Source organism: Ambystoma mexicanum, chromosome 12 (assembly GCF_040938575.1).
Source record: "Ambystoma mexicanum isolate Mex_15411 chromosome 12, UKY_AmexF1_1, whole genome shotgun sequence".
In the NCBI taxonomy this organism is placed as follows: Eukaryota; Metazoa; Chordata; class Amphibia; order Caudata; family Ambystomatidae; genus Ambystoma; species Ambystoma mexicanum.
In genome coordinates this window covers 66,942,046-66,956,591 of record NC_090936.1, presented here as the reverse complement: position 1 = coordinate 66,956,591, position 14,546 = coordinate 66,942,046, and positions in this window count along the sequence as shown.

Here is a 14,546-nt window from a genome sequence, read left to right as displayed (position 1 = left end):
CGCTTGGCTCAGTGAGGATTCCATGTCAATTACAGCCACTATTATCCAGTATGTCCCGCTTGGCTCAGTGAGGATTCCATGTCAATTACACCCAGTATGTCCCGCTTGGCTCAGTGAGGATTTCATGTCAATTACACCCACTATTACGCACTATGTCCTGCTTGGCTCAGTGAGGATTCCATGTCAATTACACCCAGTATGTCCCGCTTGGCTCAGTGAGGATTCCATGTCAATTACACCCACTATTACCCAGTATATCCCCCTTGGCTCAGTGAGGATTTCATGTCAATTAAAGCCACTATTACCCAGTATGTCCCGCTTGGCTCAGTGAGGATTCCATGTCAATTACAGCCACTATTACCCACTATGTCCCGCTTGGCTCAGTGAGGATTCCATGTCAATTTCAGCCACTATTACCCAGTATGTCCCGCTTGGTTCAGTGAGGATTCCATGTCAATTACAGCCACTATTATCCAGTATGTCCTGCTTGGCTCAGTGAGGATTCCATGTCAATTACACCCAGTATGTCCCGCTTGGCTCAGTGAGGATTCCATGTCAATTACAGCCACTATTATCCAGTATGTCCCGCTTGGCTCAGTGAGGATGCCATGTCAATTACACCCAGTATGTCCTGCTTGGCTCAGTGAGGATTCCATGTCAATTACACCCAGTGTGTCCCGCTTGGCCCAGTGAGGATTCCATGTCAATTACACCCACTATTACCCAGTATATCCCGCTTGGCTTAGTGAGGATTCCATGTCAATTAAAGCCACTATTACCCAGTATGTCCCGCTTGGCTCAGTGAGGATTCATGTCAATTACAGCCACTATTACCCACTATGTCCCGCTTGGCTCAGAGAGGATTCCATGTCAATTTCAGCCACTATTACCCAGTATGTCCCGCTTGGTTCAGTGAGGATTCCATGTCAATTACAGCCACTATTACCCAGTATGTCCCACTTGGCTCAGTGATGATTCCATGTCAATTACACCCACTATGTCCCGCTTGGCTCAGTGAGGATTCCATGTCAATTACAGCCACTATTATCCAGTATGTCCCGCTTGGCTCAGTGAGGATTCCATGTCAATTACACCCAGTATGTCCTGCTTGGCTCAGTGAGGATTCCATGTCAATTACAACCACTATTACCCACTATGTCCTGCTTGGCTCAGTGAGGATTCCATGTCAATTACACCCAGTATGTCCCGCTTGGCTCAGTGAGGATTTCATGTCAATTACACCCACTATTACCCAGTATATCCCACTTGGCTCAGTGAGGATTCCATGTCAATTAAAGCCACTATTACCCAGTATATCCCGCTTGGCTCAGTGAGGATTCCATGTCAATTAAAGCCACTATTACCCAGTATGTCCCGCTTGGCTCAGTGAGGATTCCATGTCAATAACAGCCACTATTACCCAGTATGTCCCGCTTGGCTCAGTGAGGATTCCATGTCAATTACAGCCACTATTATCCAGTATGTCCCACTTGGCTCAGTGAGGATTCCATGTCAATTACACCCAGTATGTCCCGCTTGGCTCAGTGAGGATTCCATGTCAATTACAGCCACTATTATCCAGTATGTCCCGCTTGGCTCAGTGAGGATGCCATGTCAATTACACCCAGTATGTCCTGCTTGGCTCAGTGAGGATTCCATGTCAATTACACCCACTATTACACACTATGTCCTGCTTGGCTCAGTGAGGATTCCATGTCAATTACACCCAGTATGTCCCGCTTGGCCCAGTGAGGATTCCATGTCAATTACACCCACTATTACCCAGTATGTCCCGCTTGGCTCAGTGAGGATTCCATGTCAATTACAGCCACTATTATCCAGTATGTCCCGCTTGGCTCAGTGAGGATTCCATGTCAATTACATCCAGTATGTCCCGCTTGGCTCAGTGAGGATTCCATGTCAATTACAGCCACTATTATCCAGTATGTCCCGCTTGGCTCAGTGAGGATTCCATGTCAATTACAGCCACTATTACCCACTATGTCCCGCTTGGCTCAGAGATGATTCCATGTCAATTTCAGCCACTATTACCCAGTATGTCCCGCTTGGCTCAGTGAGGATTCCATGTCAATTACACTCAGTATGTCCTGCTTGGCTCAGTGAGGATTCCATGTCAATTACACCCACTATTACCCACTATCCCGCTTGGCTCAGTGAGGATTCCATGTCAATTAAAGCCGCTATTACCCAGTATGTCCCGCTTGGCTCAGTGAGGATTCCATGTCAGTTACAGCCACTATTACCCAGTATGTCCCGCTTGGCTCAGTGAGGATTCCATGTCAATTACAGCCACTATTATCCAGTATGTCCCGCTTGGCTCAGTGAGGATTCCATGTCAATTACATCCAGTATGACCCGCTTGGCTCAGTGAGGATTCCATGTCAATTACAGCCACTATTATCCAGTATGTCCCGCTTGGCTCAGTGAGGATTCCATGTCAATTACACCCAGTATGTCCCGCTTGGCTCGGTGAGGATTCCATGTCAATTACACCCACTATTACTCAATATTTGCTTCAAATATTCACTCTTGCCCAGCGGGGACAGTCAGAAGACTCCCTGGTGCTGCGGTCTTGGCCCCTCACCAGTTCCTCACTCCCTCGCTGCTCTTTACACAGCACCAGCCCCATCTTTGTTTTGTGCAGCATGTCCAACACAGTGTGCATCCACACAGTGGCCATGTTTGCATGACCGTGCAATGCAAAGGGGAAGCTGCAGTGAGACCTGCACTCTTTTTTGGAGGTGTAGGGGAATGATTTAGGCAGCCCTGGGTGATAAAAGTGGGTAGAATTCCAGGTCATTGGGTGCCCAAAGCCCTCCACAAATCCTCCTCCTCACATCAAGTCAGGCTTCCAGGCACCCAATGCCCAGAAATTCCACCCACCCTAGAGAGCAAAGGCTTATTGATTTGAAGTTAGTCAAGCTGTATTACCTTTTTATGGGAGAATAACCACGTGGACGTCACGCAATATTGAACAAGACGTGCAAGCCTACCAAGGCGATTCAGAAGTACATGATATGATATGATTGGTTATTTATAATGCTCTTAATACCCAGAGGTTTCTAAGCGCGGACCCGGGGATCGAACCTGTGGTGCTCCGCGTCGTCTTGTTTCCAAGGCGAGCACGTTGCTCCTGAGCTATCCTCCCGAGACATAATCAAAAAGCACGTGAAAGAAAGGAATACAATTCAAATCCAAGAGAGATAATTGGGAATGAATACAAGAGATTAGGAACAACCTACAAGGTTATGTTGTTTCCAAATATGAACCATTATACGAAGCATGTATCCGAAGATAGTTCGTAAGATTGGAATAATTGAAGGATAATTACACATAGACACACTGGCTCTGAAGAAGCACACAGACAGTATACTCACTGTGTGCATATGCAAAACACGAGTTAGCCAGTTAAAGTGAATCAACACGTTATTTGGAGTGGACATTCTTGCAAATGGGAAATTCAGCATCTAGAAATAAGTATTGTGTTTCCAGGAACAGATTTGTTCCTTTGGAGTGAGTTCATCAGTCCACGCTTGTAAAGGACTCTAAATTAATTAATTATCTTTATTGAGATTGGAAACATCATTTAATATTCAATCAATACTTGCGACTATTGGAATTAAATCACCGTGGAGTGTCTATGCACGAGGGCACTCAATTGGTCTTTTAAAGGTTTGTGTTCGTATATAGTGTGTCATAAACAGATATGATGTCTTTAGAGACAGAGCAGCAGCTTCCCCAGCACATAACCTATACACAAGGTCGACAGTGCAGAACTAGATGCAATGTGTTTGCAATCTGTGGCTATTTGCATCTTTCTTTTAGTTGTTTGCCATTATCTTTCATTGTCTCTTACACCTCTTAGAGTCTATATTAATAAGTTCACATCTTCGAGTCCATATCACAGTGATTCTTATCTTTCTGTCTCTTTCCTGGAGAACATACATCTCAAAACGTGTCCGCTCCCCATTACTCTATGCTGTGATTGTACTCAGCTTGCTGACCACTTACTTTAGTTCACACTTCTCAATCATCTCATTGACTCTCTCTTTTTGCCCCAGAGCTGGTAGCACTCTGCTTCGAGGGTTAGCCTATTCTTGATCTCTTCAAAATGAACAATTCTTTCTAAATTCTGGAGCTTTGATCCCACTTGCAAACTTACTAATTCCTCTCTGACTTTTTCATGAATATTTGCATCTTGCCACCTTATCTTCAAGTGGTTTCAGCACATGTCAGTTTCAAGTGTTCTCAGAACATTTAAGGGTCAAGCACATAGGGCCCAAGTGCTTCTCCTGCTTCTCAGCACCTGTTAGGGCCTAATTTATCTCTGAGCATTCAGCACCAGTTAGGTTCAGCTTCTTCTCCAGGTCTACCATTCCTGTAAGGTTCAAGCATCTCTCTGGGTTCATAACACCTCACCTTTCAGGGTTGCCAAAACATATTCAAGTTAATGTGCTTCTCTAGCTTCTCAGCCCCTCGCCTGCTTTTCAGCACCTGTCGTGTTCAAGTGCCTCTCCAGGTTCTCAGCACCTCTTAGGTCCAGATTCCTCTTTGAGTTCTTAGCACCTCTGAGAATTAAGAAACCCTCTTCATGTTCATGAGCATCGCCGGGTTCTCAGCACCTCTTTGGGTCAAGTGCGCTGCAAGGCTATCAGACCCTCGTAGGTTCAAGCGTCTCCCTGGCTTCTCAGCACTTGTCAGGGTTCCCAACATCTCTTCAGGTTCATGCACCTCTTGGGTTAAAGTGCCTCTCTGGGTTCTCAGCACCTTTCTGGTTCAAGTGCCCCTCCAGGTTATTAGCACCTCTATGGGTTCTCAGCACCTTTCTGGTTCAAGCGCCCCTCCAGGTTATTAGCACCTCTTGGGTTCAAGTGCCTCTATGGGTTCTCAGCACCTCTCTGGTTCAAGTTCCCCTCCAGGTTATTAGCACCTCTTGGGTTCAAGTGCCTCTATGGGTTCTCAGCACCTTTCTGGTTCAAGTTCCCCTCCAGGTTATTAGCACCTTTTGGGGTTCAAGTGCCTCTACGGGTCCTCAGAACCTTTCTGGTTTCCCGAACCCTCTTCAGGTTAATGCGCCTCTTTCATTTCTCAGCCGCTAGCCACGTTGTTAGCACCTTTCTGGTTCAAGTGCCTCTCTGGATTCTCAGCACCTTTCAGAAAGCATAACACCTTAAGGTTCAAGTGCATCAACAGGCTCCAAGGAAACCTTTCAGGTTTTCCAGCACCATTACACGTTAATCTTTCTCTCCAGGTTCGCAGCACCTCTTCAGGTTTTCGGCCCTTCTCAGGTTCAAGTGGCGCTCCAGATTCACAGCGCCTCTTAGGTTCAAATACCTCTCTGGGTTCACAGCACCTCTCTGAATTCATACCACCTCTCCGGGTTCAAGTACCTCTATGGGATCGCAGCACCTTGGTGGACCCCAACACTTCTTCATGTGAATACCCGTCTCCAGGTTCTCTACCCCACTCAGGTTCAAGTACACCTCTGGGTGCTCAGCACCTCGTGGTTTGAGGTGCCTCTCTGAATTCACAGCACCTCTCAGAATTCATAACACGTCCTCGGGTTCAAGTGCCACCATGGCTTCTCAGCACCTTCCAGGTTTCCCAACACCACTTCAGTTTAATGCGCCTCTCCAGGTGCTCAAGTGCCTCTGTAGGTTCCTAGATCCTCTTAGGTTCAAGGGCCACTCTGGGTCCTCAGTATCTCTCCCGGTCCATAACACCTTTTCATGTTCAAGTGCAGCTATGGTTTTCTGAGTGTCACTTGGGTTCAAGAGCCTTTCTGTATTCACCACTCCTGCCTCTTTAAGTTCATGCACCTCTCTGGGTTTCACAGCAGCTCTCAGCTTTAGGTGTCTCGGCTCACCTCGTCTCAGCTTTCAGGATGGTAGATAGTGGAAAGAGGGTCTACAAGGAATGCGCCCAGATACCTTCCGGTTAGTTGCGCTTTACAAGTGAATAAATAAATAAATAAATAAATACACCTCATTTTGACTGACTGCCTGAAAAGCTGTGGCCATTAGCCCATTGCCCAAAGGCTTCAACCCAAGTGATGCTGTGGTTGGTTTGGTTCCGTGGAAACAGCAGGAATAGGGCATTATGGAAGGAGGATGAAGCTGGGAAATTATATTGCAATAGCCAGTGGTTTTGAGGGTCTAGCCCTCATTAGAGATCAGGGGAAGGGGCAATGGAAGAGTTGGTTCCAATGCAGGAATTCTGGGTGTGCAACAAGTGGAGGCTGGCTAGTGAGGTGGGAGAGCGGGCATAGGGTATGCAGGAGACCCTCACATTAGCAGAGCGAGAGGGAGAAGCAGGGATGGGGACAAATAGATGCAGACAAATAGTAATGCGGCAGCGGAAGTGTACAACGTTGTTTCACCGCCGGGTATTTTCGATGAGTTTTTTTGCCGTAAATGCTTTAATGAAAAAGGGAATAGTTTCTTACCTTTAACTCCATTTCTCCAGCATTGGTATCTTTCATGGATTCACATGCTTAGAATATTCCCCGTCGTCAGACTGGGACCCCTCGGTACACATATATAGCCTTTTCCAATAGGAAAACTTCCGACACTTTTGTGTCCTATCTACGTCCTTTTAGGACCCGCCTACGCCTGCTCCGTAGGCCGTCCCCGTATAAGAGGCCCGCCCCCGCGGTTCCCCTTCAGATTTCGGCCCCTCCAAAGTAGGAAGGGTTAAATTTATCAATCAAATACATTACATTCCGGGGAGGTTGGCGGGCGCATGTGAATCCATGAAAGATACCAATGCTGGAGAAATGGAGTTACAGGTAAGAAACTATTCCCTTCTCCAGCATTGGATCTTTCATGGATTCACATGCTTAGAATAGATTGTATAGCAGTAACACTTGAGACGGTGGTGAGAATGTAATGTAATATACCCTCAACATACTACACAATGCATATGTACAGTAGGAATAAGCTACCTCATATGACCTTACCCACATAAAACAAACTGTCATTAAAAAGGTAGACAACAGATTCTCCACAGCGTGGAGCTTACCTTACTGAAACAGATGGCGCAGGACAGCTCTTCCCATCTGCACCTCGTCCGCATGCTGCCTGGCAAGGCAGTAGTGGCGGGTAAACGTGTGGGGCACTGACCATGCCGCAGCTTGGCATATGTCCGTCAACGGAATTCCTGCCCATAAAGCTGTTGAGGAGGACATCGATCTTGTAGAATGGGCTCTAGGATGTCCTTGCAGTGGCCTTCCGGCCTTAGAGTGACAAAACGCAATCGTCGATGAGACCCATCGAGCCAATCCTTGTTTAGAGATTGCTTTTCCTCTCGTCGACGGACCATATGCTACGAACAGTTGTCTAGTAGACCTGAATTCCTGTGTACGATGTAGGTAAAATTTCAGAGCCCTCTTAACGTCCAGGGTATGAAGAGCTTTTTCTGCTGCCGATGATGGTGTGGCGAAGAAAGTAGGGAGAACAATGGACGAGTGTTTGTGATACACTGTCGGAACTTTTGGGACGAACATAGGATTAGTTGCCAGGACTACTTTGTCCTTAAAGAATCTTAGGTATGGCGGGTCTACGACCAGCGCTTGCAGTTCCGAGATTCTTCTAGCTGATGTGATAGCAATCAAGAATGCCAACTTCCACGAAATAAATTTTATGTCGGACGTGGCCATAGGCTCAAAAGGCGGTTTCATTAAGCCTGCCAACACTGTGTTGAGACTCCAAGTCAGGGGGAAACGTTTTTCCGGGGGAAAAGCTCGAAATAAACCCCTCATGAAGTGTTTTACAAGTCTGTCGCTAAATAGAGGAGACGACTGCCTTTTCCTTGTGAACCTCGAGATGGCCGCCAGGTGCACCTTTATCGATGTGAAGGATAATCCCCTCTCCGCCAAGAGGAGCAGGTAAGGTAGAACTTGTTCCGGCGTCACCGACAACGGTTGTAGGCCCTGTTGTCCCCTAAACCACTCACAGAACCTCCGCCACTTATAGGAGTAGGATTTGTTTGTAGAAGGGGCTCTAGCCGCCTGCAGAATTTTTTGACAATCCTCCGAAACGTCTAAAGCACCGAACTCCGAAAAGTCAGGAGCCAGGCTGTAAGGTTGAGACTGTCCAGGTCGTGATGCCACACCGTGCCTTTGTCCCGGGATAGTAGGTTCGGGACTTTCGGAAACCCTATGGGATGTTCCAGCGACAGGTGAAGCAGGTCGGAGAACCACGGTTGCCTTGGCCAGTATGGTGTCACTAGAATTACCCTGCAATTGTATCTGCGTATCCACTGTATTGTCCTCCGTATGAGGGGGAACGGGGGAAAAGCATAGAGGAACATGTCCGTCCATGGGAAGGAGAATGCCTCCCCCCTGGAGCCCTCTTGAGGCCATCTGCTTGCGAATTGCTCGCATTTCTTGTTGTCTTTGGTCGCGAAGGCGTCCAGAGGGGGGTGACCCCATTTCTCAAACACTTTCATCAGGTGAACTGTGTCCATTTCCCACTCGTGTATCTGGGCCATGCTTCTGCTGAGGGAGTCTGCTTGGGAGTTCCTCACTCCTGGAAGGTGATGAGCCACGATGGAAATTTCGTGCTTTAATGCCCAATGCCATGTTTTCTGGGCTTCTATGGAAAGAGTTCTTGATCGCGTCCCTCCTTGTTTCCTCAGATAAAACATGGCCGTTGTATTGTCGGTCAGTATTCGTACTCGCGAGCCCTTGATGTGTGGTAGGAAAGCCTTCAAGGCCCATCGTACTGCTCTGAGCTCTAACACGTTTATGTGTAGGAGTGACTCTGTTGGAGACCAGCGACCCTGCGTTTGGAGAGCACCCATGTGAGCTCCCCATCCGGTTAGGGACGCATCCGTGACTATGGTTCGCTGAAACTGCGGCTCCTGTAGGGGTACGCCGTTGTTCAGATTGTGGAAACTCTGCCACCACTGAAGGGTCCGAAGCAGCTTGTCGTCGTCGATGGTTATCTTGTCTGACCACGATCCTTGAGCCTGCGTCCATCGGTCCGCGAGGAATTCCTGGACTGGCCTCATGAATAGGCGACAGTTTTCCACCAGATGGATGCAGGATGCCATGGCCCCTAGGACCGAAACGTATTTTCTCACTGAGATCTTGTTGTTTCGCCGTAGTCGGCATGCTTGTTGATTGAGTCTTGAGGTTCTGTCGAGAGAAGGTTTCACTAGCCCTAACTGGGTCTCGAACTGTGCCCCCAGGAATACCAGCGATCTCGATGGCTGCAGAGAGGATTTTTCGAAGTTTATGGCGAATCCCAGCTGTTGTAGAAGCTGCATGGTGGCTTGTAAACTTGTGTTGATCGACGCTGGGGAGGATCCCCTTACCTGCCAGTCGTCGAGGTATGGGTATACATGGTGGCCTTGCTTCCTTGGCCAGGCCGCTACTGGAGCCAGGCATTTCGTGAACGTTCTGGGGGAGGTCTTGAGCCCAAAAGGAAGAACCGTGAATTGGTAGTGAGTCCGCCCTATTACAAATCTTAGGAATTTCCTGTGTTTCCGACACATTGGAATATGGAAATACGTGTCCTGCAAATCCAGGGACGCTAGAAAATCCCCCTCTTGAACGGCGCGGATCACTTCCTGCAGAGTGAGCATCTTGAATTTTAGGCTCTTTAAAGACTTGTTGAGATCGCGTAAGTCTAAAATGGGACGCCATTTGCCGTTCGGCTTTTTTACGACGAAATATCTTGAGTAGACTCCTTGACCTCTCTGTGATGTTGGAACTAATTCTATCACGCCCTTTGCTAACATGAGTGTTACCTCTTGTTGCAGTATCTTCAGATGGGAATGAGCGGTGAACGCAAGTGGAATTTGCGGAGGGCTGTGTTTGAATTGTAGAGAGTGTCCGTTTCTTATAGTATCCAGCACCCATTGATCCGTCGTTATTCGTTCCCATTCGTCGACGTATGCTGAAACTCTTCCCCCCAGAACGGTGTGTTGTATGTCACTGCTGATCTTTATTTTGCTTGTCTCTCGACGACGACTGATATGATGGTCTTTTCCTGGAAGTCTGGAAGTTCCGGCGACGGTTTGCCGTTTGGGAGGCACGTCTGTATCCCTGGGAGGGGTAAGCTGATCTGCCAAAGGATCTGTCTCCAGATGCAGAGAATCTTGAATTACCTGAAGCCCCTCTAAAGGGACGAAAAGACTTGTAGTTTCTGCCACTCTGGAGGGCACCCAATGAACGTGCCGTGTCCGAGTCCTCTTTCATTCCCTTTAGGGCTTCGTCCACCTTCTCACCGAAAAGAAGGTCTCCCTCAAAGGGCATATCTAAAACTTTGTATTGTACTTCTGGCCTGAAGTAGGTACACTTAAGCCATGACTGTCGACGTAATACGACCCCATTATTGACTTGCTTGAAGCCTGACTCAGCGAGGTCCACCGCGATGTTTATTGCGTGATTTGAGGCTTCCTCACCTTCTCGGACGAGTAACAAAGCTGCCTTCCTATGCTCTTCCGGAAGATGATCAAGCAACGGAGCTAGCCTGTGCCACATCTCCCTATCGTATCTGGCAACAATTGCCAGAGAGTTTGCGGCCTTTACTGTGGTCGCTCCCACGGATAGCACTTTTTTGCCAAAGGCATCTTGGCGTCTCGCTTCGTTCTCAGGAGGAGTCGTGCACTTGTGCTGGGCCTTCGCCTTCCTCGCCGCTGCCGCCGACACCACCGAGTCTGGCGTTGGTTGGGAGGATAAACACTTGGGGGTAGACTCTGGAGCCTTAAACTTTTTTTTCCAGGCGTCCTTTCACTGCCGGCTATGAAAACAGGTGACGCATTGTCTGCAACCCCTCCTTCCATACATGGTCTAGTATTGGTATCGAGAACACAGACCTCCTTCTCTTACCCATGTGGTCGAACAAAAAACAGTCCTTTTTCTGTTCTTCCTGGGACAAACCAAATTCTTTGCATGCCTTCTCCATCATGGAATGGAATGACGCAATGTCGTCCGAAGGGGACGGGTGAGCTGGGCTTCTAGGGGTTTCCAACTCCACCTCTGACTCCCAGGTTGGATCCCTGGAGGGGGATGATGAGATATCCGACATGGCTCCCCTGTCAGACTCCGAATCTGGCAGCTCACCTTCCTCTTGTGCCAGTGGTGAGATTGGCGTGCATAGGTGCGTCGGTTGACGGGACGGGCCCGGCTCGTCGACGGGTGACTGTGGGAGGTTTGCCTGAGGTAGTCTCTGGTCCAACGACTGTAACAACGACTGAAGCGTGGACAGAATTTCCAATGACAAAACAGATTGAGTATTGTGAAGAGGGGCAGATACCGGTATAACGGATCCCCTCGTCGACGACTTGTCAGCCACTCGTAGCCCTAGGTCTGCTGGGCAAGCTATTCTCTCATTCTCGTCCTCCGAGGACAGCAACACAGCCTGTTCTTGTAGTAAAGTATCCGGGGGGGTCGGATCAAAAACTTCAGGCCTCCAGGCCTCCTGTAGAACCCCGTCGACGAGGCCATCGTCGACGTCGTTGTCGGTGGGACGGTGGATGCCACCTGCGTAAGTGGCAGGGTGGAGGCCGATGACTGGGCCGCCGTCGACGACAGTGACTTAGCCGGTGGTTTTGGCGGTCCCGCCTTTTCCACACTTGACTTGCTTTTACTCGACTCTCGACTCATGGTCGATCTATGATGATCGCCCGAGGAGGATTTCCTTTCCTTTTCATGCTTTTTTGATGAAGATGATTTCTTTGACGAGGAGTCTCTAGTTGAGTGACTTCCAGACGACTCTTTTTCCGTCGGTCGAGATTTCATCGCCGGTGGTTCCGACGAGGTAGCGTGGCGTGATGTTTTCGCCGATTGTGTGGAGCCTACCTCCGAAGGGGGGTATGCCCCGCCCCATCATTCAGCCATGCCACCAGTCGTCGACTGCGGTCTTTGAGGGTTTTTTGAGAAAACCCTTTGCATATGTCGCAGTTATCCGCCGAATGATGAGGGTGGAGGCAATATATACAATCCATATGTCCGTCCCCCTCGTAAACTTTTTTCAAGCCGCACGTCGCGCATGGGCGAAACAGCGCTTTTCCTGACCCGGAGGACATTTTCTGTACTCAAATTCCAGTAATGCAACCTTGTACAAAATAGTAAGACAACGCGAGGAGATCCCACTACTTTGGAGACGGTTGAAATCTGAAGGGGAACCGCGGGGGCGGGCCTCTTATACGGGGACGGCCTACGGAGCAGGCGTAGGCGGGTCCTAAAAGGACGTAGATAGGACACAAAAGTGTCGGAAGTTTTCCTATTGGAAAAGGCTATATATGTGTACCGAGGGGTCCCAGTCTGACGACGGGGAATATTCTAAGCATGTGAATCCATGAAAGATCCAATGCTGGAGAACTTGATTAATAATAAATAGGGTATTAAATAATAGGGGAAGGGGAGCTTGACGGGGGCGGGGACCCGCCCCAATATATAAAAAAATATTCGATGAGTTTTTCGTAAAAAGATTTTCGACAAAATGCTCATCCGAACAAAAACCTGGGGATGAAATAACATAGAACCAGCAGAAGGATGCAGGGTTGATGAAACCTGGCGATGAAATAACAAAGAACCAGCAGAAGGATGCAGGGTTGATGAAACATGGCGATGAAATAACATAGAACCAGCAGAAGGATGCAGGGTTGATGAAACCTGGGGATGAAATAACATAGAACCAGCAGAAGGATGCAGGGTTGATGAACCCTGGGGATGAAATAACAAAGAACCAGCAGAAGGATGCAGGGTTGATGAAACGTAGGTTGGAGAAATTTGGACGAAAAGCAAGGCAAGAATAAAAGGGAGTGGCGGTCAACAAAACCACATGGCATCCTCAAGACTCCGTCCACATTTCCAGGCCCATGTTCCTCTCTGGGTTCACATGCTTCCCAGAGCTTTTGAAGACTGTTCCGTGTGCTCCCCCGCTTCAGGCATGTGCATGCTTCTCAGTACCTTCGCCACCTTTATCCCAGTATCACTGATAGCATGAGCTATCCAGGCGCTCTTTACGGTGCTTACGACCCTGACTTCGCTCATCACCCCCATGATGATAGACATGCCTTTAGAGTAAGATTGCGTTGCTCACATTCACCAGTGGCAGGGCTGCGTTGCGCTGTATGGGTGGTAGCGGCAAGCGAGGCTAGCTGATTAATTCACTTTTGGTGGATCGAGGGTAGCACTCTGTCAAGCATTCTGGAAACTGAAATTGTTGATGAGTGGAACACCTGTGCTCCAATAAGTGGTTTCGATGCTGGTGTGATATTCTGTGCAAATGAATGTGTGTACAGAACGTTTTCTAACCTGACGATTTGTGCAAATCTTGCATGAAATGTTTTCAGGTTCTTGTCGCTAGCCTGAGTCATGATAGTTCCATTGATGTATCTGGTAATGGTGTATTTGCTCCTTGGGTAAAAGTTGTGTTGCATTGTTAATCTTCCATCTCCTTGGATTGGTGCTGGCTTCGAATGGAATACTGTAGCAATCTTTAGTTAACTTGTGCCAAGATGTTACTGTGGATGGATCGAACCGAAGGCCGCTCATGAAATTGGCCGAACATAGACAGTGTTAAATATCTTAAATTAGTTTGTCAGGGCGATTTTGAAGCTTTTGTTTTCTTCACTCGGCTTCAGAGTTCTTTGATGGTACACATTAGGGACTATTTTTGGCCAGCCACATCATCTCTGTGTGTCCTGTGGAGGGGGGGGGGGCTGGTGGGGGTGGGGAGGGATCAACAATAAAGATCATTATCTCCAATTGAGATGATCCTTGCTTTCCACACTCTTGGGTCATCATGGATGCAAGAGATCTGCGAGGCGTAGTAATGTTCAAGGGAAAAGCCGGTAGAACTAGCTCTCCAGCTAGCCGAATGATGTGAATAGCAACAAAATGAAAAGAGCAATATTTACATCTTTAATACCAAACTCTATTAAAATGCTCTCTTCTTCATAATGCATTCTAAAAGGAAAAACGTGTCAAGACATAACTATTGCTTGAAGTCTTGCCTATATAAACCATTCGTTTCAGCTGCTCAGTCTGAACAGGTTACACGGGCTCGTCAGTGCGGATATGGTCCTGTAAAGGTCTGCAACCTTTGGTCCTTCCAGATGCTTTGGAACACAACTCCAATAAGGTCAAGCCAGATAGTCAATGGTAAGGAATCATGGGAGGTGTGGTCCATACCACCTGCACAGCGTAGACTCCCTGCGCTACTAGGACAACTCTAAATATGAATTGAGATGCATATTCCATAGTTGACTCAGGTTCACAATTACTTTAAAGGGCAAAGCAACACTTGAAAGTTTATGTTGCAAAAAGGGCTGCGGCATGAAGCAGCCAGGCAATTTGTACAACACTAAACCTGAATCCAAAGTGCAGTTTCTATCCCTGGTTACTTGAGCAAAGATGCTCTATTTTTCGCAAAAAGTGACCAGCCTTAGTAAGTTAGGATATTTGTTGGCTACTTTAGGCAATAGGAACCCCTCAAGCATAATATAGACTTATATACCAAGAGAGGGGTCATTATGGCAGAATAATGACCCCCTACTAAGTTATGGCC